The following is a 10572-nucleotide window of genomic DNA, read 5'->3' as shown; positions in this document are numbered from 1 at the left end:
CTGAGTTGCAAACAGAGGACTGTGGGTCCTCAGGACTCCAATCAGACTATTAAAAAGCTAAGGCTCCTATTCAGTAGGTGGGAAGTACACCTGCAAATGAACCTCTTATTAAACTGCAATTCTACTCCATTAAACTCCACTGAAAAATAGGCCATGTTGACAGCAAACACAGGACACAGTGCGAACTCAAGGTCCCTCAGTCCCATCAGAGATGTCTTTTCCTCACTAGACTTACTGCTAGTGGGTGATACGTACTCTTATTTAGCAAAATTAAATAAATAAATATAATACAACATGTCTCTCTGTCTGCCTCTCAAATGCATATTGTATATTAAAATGTAAATATCCAGCAAGTTGTTTTCTTGAACTTATAAAATGAGCTGGGTCATCAAGAGAGAAGGCAATAAATTGTAGACGACGACAATGATGATGAGAGCTGTCACTTCCGGCGCTGTCCAGACCTACACGAGGCCCTTACAAGTGTTACCTTATTTATATATTCAAGGTCCTAACAATATTTGACCATTATTAGAATTACCTCGCTTTCATGAGAGCTGCTTAGAACTTTTTTTTTAATAAATAAATTTTTATTTTAATGGGGTGACATCAATAAATCAGGGTACATACATTCAAAGAAAACATTTCCAGGTTATCTTGTCATTTAGTTCTGTTGCATACCCATCACCTGAAGAGAGATCGTCCTCCGCCACCCTCCATCCAGTTCTCTCTGTACCCCTCCCCCTCCCCCTCTCCCTCCTTCCCTCCCCCCACCCCCCGTAACCACCACACTCCTGTCCATGCCTCTTAGTCTCGCTTTTATGTCCCACCAATGTATGGAATCCTGCAAGGAGAGCTGCTTAGAATTTATTACCATTTATTTCTCTTCAATTTTAGAAACTAGAAATTTACAGAGGATTGAAATAAAACCTCATTCAGGGAGATTCTGGCAAAGTTATAGACAATTATAATCACTGGATTTTAAAATATTATATTATGTGCAATATTACAATATACTATAATACATAACACATACAGTTTCGTTATTAAATCATATGTAATAAGACATAGAACTATTGCACATACAAAAAAACACATATTTAATCCTTTTAATTAAGCATATGAACTGAAAAGAAAATAAAGATTATTCAAAAGCTAAAATCTCACTGAAGTCCAAAGAAGTGAAGTTCTGTCCTGGTCTAAAACTTTGAGCGTATCTACAAAACCAAGTAAATTTGAATTCAAGTTTATAGGAACTCATTGGGTTTAGGGAAAAGGTGATAAAAATCATAAAGGCTAATCAAGGAAGGAAGTCTGAAAGGACACCCACATTAGAGCTGGGACTCCAGTGTTATACATATGATAAGAAGGACAATTCTACATAACCCTGTCCGCATAGCTCAGTTGGTTAGAACACTGTCCTGAAGCACAGAGGTTGCCGGTTTGATCCCTGGTCGGGGCACATAGAGGAACAGCTCAATGTTCTTGTTTCTCTCTCTCTCTCTCTCTCTCTCTCTCTCTCTTTCTCTCCCCCCTAACTCTCTCTCACTGAAATAACTAAATAAATTTAAAAAAGAAAAAATGTACAGAAAGACCCTTCATTCAGCAGTTAGTAAGGAAAAGTACTTGTCAAATCTTAGCACTGAAGAGAAAAAGAAGAAAAATCCTCACCGTGGATTTGTACCCATAAGCTAGATTTGAAGTCTGAATTTGGGATAACCAAATAATATGAAAAATAAAATCTCAATCTGAGAATTCATTTTAATTTATTCTGGCTGTGTAAGGCCTTTAGGCACCTTGAAGAAATTAAGCCAAACCCAGCCAAACCAAGCCAAATCAAACAAATATAAAAAAATCTCTCCCTAAAATATCTCGATGTCAAACCAGGACTGAAAGAATTTTCCCACTGATAAAGCTCCAAAAAATATGAGCTGGCACTCAAAAAAATATGAAGTATGCAAAGAAAACATAAGAGAAAAAAATCATATTTGAAAAATAACCAAGTATTACTTATATAAATAAATACTATAATAAGTAAAATTAAAATTCAACAGACCAGTTTAAAATCAGATAAAACACAGATAAGGGTGTGGATTACTAAAAAGCAGAGAAATCTGAGGAAAGCATCCAGAAATATAGAGGGTGATACAGAAAAGGAGACCTCAGAACACGGAAGAAAGAGTAAAAGGGTCTAATAAATATATAATTTGAATGTCAGAAGGAAAAAATAGAAAGAAAAATGTGATGATAAACAAGTCAGATAATTTTATAGAACTGGTGAAAAATACCAATTCACAGATGAAGACAGTGTAAAGTAAAAAAAAATAATAAAATCTAAGTTTCAACACTTTATGATGAAACTGTCAAACATCAAAGACAAAGTCAAAATCTTGAACGTATCCACAAAGAAAAGAGAGATTACTTTCAAGAGGCGACCTGTATTCTAAAGATTATGTTGTAATAACGCTGATAACTAACGTCTTAACAGCCAAAATATAAGCAGGAAGTCCAAGAGAATATACTAAAAAAAAAAGAGTAACTTTCTTTCAGGTTAAAAAAAAAAAAAAGGCTGTCAGAAGGAAATCCTGAAATGAAAAGAGAATAATGAACTTGTAAGATGTTTCTAATTTGCATATTATCTTATTATCTAAATCAGTATGAGGCATATAAAACAAAAAATAATGATGTATAATTTGTGGAGTTAGAAGACATGAGCAAAAAAACATTACTGGACAAAATAGAGCTTGAGGTTAGAGGAGATTGATCTAAGTTAAACTGTGGTGTGATTTTTGAATTGTTTGTAAAAAAAATTAAATATATGGATGACATACTTTGATAGGTTGTGAACAGTAAAATTTCTAAAATAAACAATAACAAAAGACACTGTGTTTGTATAACTTGCTTTTTAATTTATAAATTTTATTTATTGATCTTTAGAGAGAGAAGAAGGAGGAGGGAGGGAGAGGGAGAGAGGGGGAGAGAGAGAGAGAGAGAGAGAGGGAAAGAAATAAACATGAAATTGTTTTTCCACTTATTTGTGCATTCCCTGGTTTTTTCTTATATGTGCCTTGACCAGTAATCGAACCCACAACCTTGGTGTATCGGGACGATGGTCCAGCCAACCTCCCGGCAGGGCCATGTGTATAGCTTCATATCTGGTAGAGAAAATGAGAAAAAAATAATAAATCAAAGCAAAAGAAAAGAAATGGGGGAGGAAAAGATATATAACACAGGTGGGATAAGAAGAGACTCAAAATAAGAAAGCAGAAATAAACCCAAATATATCAGCAATCAGTCATGGAGAATGAAGTCAATACTTCAGTTAAAACACAAAGACTTTCAAACTGTATTTTAATCCAAAACTTACGCTGTTAATAAAGAAAATATTTAAACATCAGATCTAGACAGGATAGAATAAAGGAATCAAAAGAAATCTGGTATAGCTATCCTAATATTAGAAAAAAAATAACAGACTATCAGGCAGAAAGCCTTAAAGGAATGAAAGATATATTTTAAAATTTACATAGTGATAAATGTGGCCATTGCCCCAAAGAAATGATTTTGTGACATATGCTTTAGGTAACTAAGATGAACAGAAGCATAGGAAAAAACAGGCAAATTTACCTTCTTGCTGGCAGATCTGATGCCAGACAGACAAAAGTAGTTGTTAAATATAAAAATGAGTTGAACAGTATAATTAAGAATCTTCAACCAATGGGCATATTTTAAAATAACTATATATGTAACTGTAGAATGCAATATCTTTTCAAGGATATACTTAACATTTATGGAAGTTGAATACACGCTGAACCATAAAGCAAGTTGCAATGAATTGGAAAGGATGTATCAGAAAGACCACTTTTTTTTGTCTCAGACATTTAAACACATAAAATTATTATGAAGTTTATGCTCATAAAGTGTGAACATATCTTCAACTGCTTTCCTAGGTGCACATCCAAGACAGCCTTATAGCTATGTAATAAACTAAAAATATCAAAAATATCTATCATGAAAAGGCACAGATGAATAATTTATGTTATAGTCATACAATGGAATACTATACAACAGTGAAATAAATGATTTACAGATATATTCCATATCTGGAAAATAATAATCTGATTATAATTTTGAAAAAAAAAACCCAAGAACAACAAACTGCAATGCTACGAAGTTCAAGACACCCCAAATGAACAATATGTCCATAAGGTCACCAATTCAAAATTCAGTAGTACTTACTTCTGAAAGGAGAAAGGGTACGACTGAACACAGCATGGAGGGGACTCCGTGGGAAATGGCAGTGTTCTGCGCATCGAAGTCCGGACCCATAGATTAACCAGAATAAATCAAAATGGATCTTATATAACCAGTGGCAACCCCTCCGAGCTCGCTCTTGTGTTCTTCTGACCTGATCCCGTTAGTATTTGAACCCTTCCTGGTTTTCCAGCATAACCTGAGGTCCTGGGCTCAACATGCTCTCTCTGCCCGGTGGAACAAAATCTGACTACTAACTCCATTGAAAACAAGCACATACTTCTGATGTTATTATCAGTGCTTGTTAACTTATTATTTTTCCTTTTTTATTTATTTACTTATTTGTTTGTTTATTTATTTATTTCTGAAGTGAGAAGCAGGGAGGCAGAGAGACTCCCGCATGCACCCAACCTGGATCCATCCAGCTTGCTCACCAGGGGGCGATGCTCTGCCCATCTGGGCTGTTGCTCCATTACAACCAGAGCCATTCTAGCGCCTGAGGCAGAGGCCATGGAGCCGTCCTCAGTGCCGGGGTCAACTTTGCTCCAATAGAGCCCAGGCTGGGGGAGGAGAAGAGAGAGACAGAGAGAAAGGAGAGGGGGAAGGGTAGAGAAGCAGATGGGCGCTTCTCCTGTGTGCCCTGGCCAGGAATTGAACCTGGGACTTCCACACGCTGGACTCATGCTCTACTGCTGAGCCAACTGGCCAGGGCAACTTATTGTTTTTAAATTGTCTTCTGATTTGCTAGATGCCAATTAAGCCTCAATGTTTCTACCAAAAATGGCTTTTCATAGGAAAATTTGTTTACAAATGAAATTAATTTTTAAAAATCTGAATCCAAAACAGACCCTGTAAGCTTCTTGAGTAGTATGTGAACTATGCCTTCCTCTCTCTTCTTCCTCTTACAGAGTCTGGCAAATATTGATATATTGATGATAAATTAGTATTTGTCAAATGGCATTGAATGCCAGGCAGCTGTGTGTGTGTGTGTGTGTGTGTGTGTGTGTGTGTGTGCACATACACTGAACTGAAATAACCTGGCACAAGGGCAGGCGAAAGTCTGTAAGTTAAGAGAAACCACATTTCATGTTTATCTCTCCACGTAAAAGTGACTGGCTCTGTTTTCCAAGGTTGTCACCTTTGTCTGAGAACTGAGAGGCCGGAAATGGTCCTCACCAATGGAGTCATTGACTTTCAAGCAAGATTGTCCTCTCGGGCTCCCACTCCGGTTACCCACCCCAGCCCCTCAGCCACTAGCGGGTCTCTGAGTGACTCACACCCCAAGCGCTGACATGGCTGGACTGGACTGGACCACGCTGGGCCAGCCTGAGAGCCGAGCACCCAGCCTAACTTATGTAAACACCGCCCTGATGACAGCATTCTCTACCCCATCTGCAGTTGCAAGGGAATCCATTATTTCTCTGGTCCCGGGGGAAGACCAAGGTCCCGGGCATCATTACTCCTAGGCAAATGTAACCGACTCCACCACACACCCTAATTTGCTTGCCATAATTATAGGTCACTCACCCACTTTATTTCCAGGGCCCCTCCCTTTTACTCCCCCTCTTTTTTTTTTTTTTTTTTTTTTTGTTCTTATCAATAATAAATGGAGCCCCGTGAATCACGCCGCCGTAATATTTGGATAGTATGGAAATGCTAATAATAATAAGGTGGCGTCAGCAGCACCCTGGCTTTATCAGCTGCTCTGATGCTCTATTAGGCAGCCAGTGAGGAGTTCAAGCAAATTGGTTATGTTAATGTCCTGTAGTACTCGCGAAAGATGAGGAGTTGGCAATTAATTTCTTCCAAGCTGCAGGCCGACAAGCACATTTATATTCCTTCCTCTCCACGGGAATCAAGCTCAGAGAAGGTGAGGCCGGGAGAGGGGAGCTTCCAGTGGCTTCCCAGGATCCCAGGGAAAGACTGCTAAATAAAGCCTGGCGCGGAGAGGGGCGAGGGGAGAGGGGCGAGGGGGAAGAGCGCCCAACAACGGGCGCGCGATGCTCTCCCCCATTCATTCCGCTGACAGGGCTTTTGCAACTTAAACCTGTTTTATTAATTATGTTTGACATTTCCTTAATTAGTTTCATTTACATCGCATCAGCCCCTACCAGACGATTGCTCCATACATCATTTTCCTAGAGGAGCGTGATGCCTACGGAATTATAACAACAACAGACAATTTTGTGGAACTTACAGAACATTAGCAGACGGTCTTTTCCATTTTAAGTGGTTTTTTATAGAAAACGAGAGAAAAGTCACCCATAGGTGTTTTTCCTTTTTTTTCTTTCTGAGTTTCTCAGATACCTAATACATTTATAAAAGAGTTAGAAAAGACTCCAAAGTATATATTGATATGATCAGGCTTATTGTCTGGCTGTGGGATTGACCATGTCTTAAAAAATCATTCTGGGCCCTGGCCGGTTGGGTCAGCGGTAGAGCGTCGGCCTGGCGTGCAGGGGACCCAGGTTCGATTCCCGGCCAGGGCACATAGGAGAAGCGCCCATTTGCTTCTCCACCCCCCCCCCCCTTCCTCTCTGTCTCTCTCTTCCCCTCCCGCAGCCAAGGCTCCATTGGAGCAAAGATGGCCCAGGCGCTGGGGATGGCTCCTTGGCCTCTGCCCCAGGCGCTAGAGTGGCTCTGGTCGCGGCAGAGCGACACCCAGAAGGGGCAGAGCATCGCCCCCTGGTGGGCGTGCCGGGTGGATCCTGGTCGGGCGCATGCAGGAGTCTGTCTGACTGTCTCTCCCCGTTTCCAGCTTCAGAAAAATACAAAAAAAAAAAAAAAAAATCATTCTGAAACAAAAGTAAGATATTGCGCTGAATAAATGAAGGAGTCAGAAGCAGCAGAGATGGTCTTGGTCCTTGCAACCTAATGTCCCCTGCTGCCACCAAGCGTACCACTTGCTCCTGACCTGGGCACACAGCCAGCACTCCAACACAAGAGCCCAGGCCTACCAAAGCCTTTAGTACAAGCTGCAGCCTTTGCACAAAACCAGCCCTTCCTCGTTGAAGCTCAACTTTTTCCTCTCTTCCTTCTCCCAGATCTTTTTTTTTTATTAAAGGCAGAATCTGCACGAGAAACTGTGCTTGCGGATTCATCACAAGTAACGGAAAATCCCGTTTCCCCAAGAGCTGGAATCGGAAAAGGAGAGCAGTGGGGAGACGTCCACGTGGGTGGCAGCGTGTGGACAGTGGAGCAGTGCTCCAAGGAGCAGACGTGACCTTTCCTCTACCCTATCCTGAGGTTGGTGCTGCTCTCCAACTTGCCGGCCACTCGCCTTGTTTTCACCGTTGTCTTATTTACTTATTTATTTATTTTATATTTAAGTGAGAGGAAAGGAGCTAGAGAGACAGACTCCTGCATGCGCCCCAGTCAGGATCCACAAACCCCGTCCGGGGCCGATGCTCTGCCCATCTGGGGCCATGCTCGCAACTGAGCTATTTTCAGTGCCTGAGGCAGAGGAGGCTCCTCAGAGCCATCCGCAGTGCCCAGGGCTGACGTGCTTGAATTAATCCAGCTATGGCTGTATGGGAGGGGGTGTGTGGGGGGGGAGAGAGACAAGAGGGAGGGGGAGGCAGCAGATGGGCACCTCTTCTGTGTGCCCTGATTGAGAATCAAACCTGGGATGTCCACACACCTGGTCGATGCTCTACCACTGAGCCAACCAGCCAGGGCATTTTTTTTTCTTTCCAACTACTCCCTTATATAATAAGTGCCTAATTACTGATTATTCTTCAAGATGGCTTTCAGCTTGACTTATGTTTCAAGTTCCCTTCGTCAAGCGATTTCATCTCTGGGCAACTGAAATGACAACGTGAAGGTCTCTGGCACTCCAGTGGCTCCTCCCTCTGGTCCCTTCTCTCTGGGAAAGTCAAGCTCATCTCAGCAGAGCCCTGTGTAGCCAGGGTCACTCTGTCCAATGTCTTGAATGACTTCGCTGTTGTTGGTGACTGAGAACTCAACGCTCGTCATCTCAGATTCACAGCCCTTCCCAGGAGGACTCCACTGCCCCATCCATTCACCTCCCACCTGGAGGCATGCTGTCCAGGGCTCTGGAACGACATTTGATTTTTTTCAACTCTGCTTTGACCACACCGTTCTCTCCACCAGCTGTGTTCTCCCCACAAGCTCACTCGCCACTCCGGTCCCCATGCCTACAGCTCAGCACAGCACACTTCAAGGGAGCCCTGGGCAGCTCACTCAGGGGACCACTCCTCACCTGCATTCTCACTTTCTCTCTTCACGTCCACTGCTGCTCTTGTCCTGACCTTGGACAGGTCTTGCATTGCTGTTTTTGAGCTAACATTCTTTTTTTCCAACTCCCTGATGATTTGACTTGCTAATTGTTTATGCCTTATTTTTCCAATAAGACTGTTAGTCCTTCTGTCACCAGATATTTATTGTCCTCCTAATCCATATGCAGTGCTTATTAAAAGCTAGTGAAGGCAGAACAGCATGGGAAGCTTATTTCAGTAGAAATTAACTGGATTATCAGCACCTACTGGTGCTCAGGAAATACATGATGAGTAAGAATGAATACTGTCGTATGTCTGACCAGGCAGTGTCACAGTGGATACAGATCAGCCTAGGATGCTGAGGACCCAGGTTCAAAACTCTGAGATTGCCAGCTTGAGCATGGGCTCACCAGCTTGAGTGCAGGCTCGTCGGCTTGAGCTCAGGGTCGCTGGCTTGAGCGTGGAATCATAGACATGACCCCATGGTCTCTGGCTTGAGCTCAAAAGTCACTGGCTTGATCCCAAGGTCACTGGCTTGAGCAAGAGGTCAATGGCTCGGCTGGAGCCACACACACCCCCAACCCATCAAAGTACATATAAGAAAGCAATCAATGAACAATTAAAGCGATGCAACTGTGAGTTGATGCTTCTCATCTCTCTCCCTCTGTGTTTGTCCATCTGTTCATCTCCCTCTCATTTAAAAAAAAAATCAATACATTATAATAAGATCTACACTGTCGTGAATAATCACTTATGAAACTATCAGTACACATATTTTTTTCAAGTATGAATTATTTACCTCATTTTGCTTAAGTAGATACTTAAACGAGAAGTATACTTCTATTCATATAATTACCATTTAGAGAATAATAACTATGTTTTTCTTAGGTGCCAAACACCACTCTAGGAACTATATATGCATTATTTCAAATGTACAGAGCACAAAGTGAACCCTGTTGTCTGTTTATAGAGAAAATTGAGACTTGTAGAGAAGACAAAACCTTTCCAAAGTTCACAAAGCGACATTGAATACTTGAGCTGCGATTAGAATTTGCATCAAGTTGACTGCAAAATTATGTTCTTTCTAGTATGTTATGGGTTGTCAATCATATTACAATAGAAACTGACTGCAAGCACATTAACCTTGAAATTGCTCTGCTTGGAGCAGGTAGAGAACACGATCTTGAGTTGGTTATGACTGTGACTTAACTCAATAAGTACAATAGTAAGTGATATTTACTCCATGCCTGGCCCTGTTCGGGGAGCTTTTTTCATGGTGGCATTAAATACTTTAATCACATCCACTTCCTGAGAGGGGCATTATGATTCTCGTCTCATATGATAACAATAAAAGCACAGAGGTTCTGGCTTACCACTCAATGTTCCACAACCAAGAAGTCACAGAAATGTGACCTAAGTCATTCAGGATGACCCCGGTGCTTTCCACAGTGCTACCAGCTCAAAAATATATATATTTCTGCATTTGCAAAAAGGAAAATAACCCTGAGGATTATGCAGGTTTAGCCCTTAGACAACAACTTGAGTGTTTTGTAATTTTTTTTATTATTCTACTCATCACTCCTGACACCCCTAAGTAGTGAGAAGCATTTTGTGCTAAACCAACCCCTATTTCTCTCACCAGGCTAATACTACCTTTCTCATACCAGGCAAGCATAAGGACACAGAAACAAAATGTATCTCCCCTCTCCCGGAAACAGCAGCTCTTAGATTGGTCCCTGTTCATCACACCCAGATGTGTACCCATTCGCCATTGCCATTCCCTGCTGCCAGAGGCCCTGTTTGTCCCAGGTATCAGGCTGTCGAGGTGAGTTTCTGTTCCACTATTTTACATTCGTTTGCTTCTCAGAGTACATTTTTAAAAAGCTTCTTGCATCCAGGGAGGTAGAACAACGGCCATAAATTAGGGGACCCCATGTGATGTGAAAACTACAGCTGAGGTCATGACACCAAGCACCATTATGGCCTCTTCATGGGGTCATGGTGACATTTTTAAATAACCCATTTCTAAACTATAGATTATATTCTGCCTTTTCACATCTTCCATGAATTCTTAGTGATGGACATT

The sequence above is a fragment of the Saccopteryx leptura genome, chromosome 13, assembly GCF_036850995.1.
Source record: "Saccopteryx leptura isolate mSacLep1 chromosome 13, mSacLep1_pri_phased_curated, whole genome shotgun sequence".
Taxonomy (NCBI): domain Eukaryota; kingdom Metazoa; phylum Chordata; class Mammalia; order Chiroptera; family Emballonuridae; genus Saccopteryx; species Saccopteryx leptura.
The sequence above is the reverse complement of the archived record's forward strand: the minus strand, read 5'-3'. Positions refer to the sequence as shown.